Raw genomic sequence first — 620 nt, forward strand, 5'->3', positions numbered from 1 at the left:
AGCATGAAGGGTCTATCCTGGAGCATGAAGGGTCTATCCTGGAGCATCAAGGGCCAATCCTGGAGCATGAAGGGCCAATCCTGGAGCATGAAGGGTCTATCCTGGAGCATCAAGGGTCTGTCCTGGAGCATCAAGGGTCTATCCTTGAGCATGAAGGGCCAATCCTGGAGCATGAAGGGTCTATCCTGGAGCATGAAGGGTCTATCCTGGAGCATCAAGGGCCAATCCTGGAGCATCAAGGGTCTATCCTGGAGCATCAAGTGTCTATCCTGGAGCATCAAGGGTCTATCCTGGAGCATCAAGGGCCAATCCTGGAGCATCAAGGGTCTATCCTGGAGCATCAAGGGTCTATCCTGGAGCATGAAGGTTCTATCCTGGAGCATCAAGGGCCAATCCTGGAGCATCAAGGGTCTATCCTGGAGCATCAAGGGTCTATCCTTGAACATGAAGGGTCTGTCCTGGAGCATGAAGGGTCTATCCTGGAGCATGAAGGGTTTATCCTTGAGCATGAAGGGTCTATCCTTGAGCATGAAGGGTCTATCCTTGAGCATGAAGGGTCTGTCCTGGAGCATGAAGGGTCTATCCTGGAGCATGAAGGGTCTATCCTTGAGCATGAAGGG

The sequence above is a fragment of the Nematolebias whitei genome, chromosome 6 (genome assembly GCF_014905685.2).
Source record: "Nematolebias whitei isolate Nwh7 chromosome 6, NemWhi1, whole genome shotgun sequence".
NCBI classification, from domain to species: Eukaryota; Metazoa; Chordata; class Actinopteri; order Cyprinodontiformes; family Rivulidae; genus Nematolebias; species Nematolebias whitei.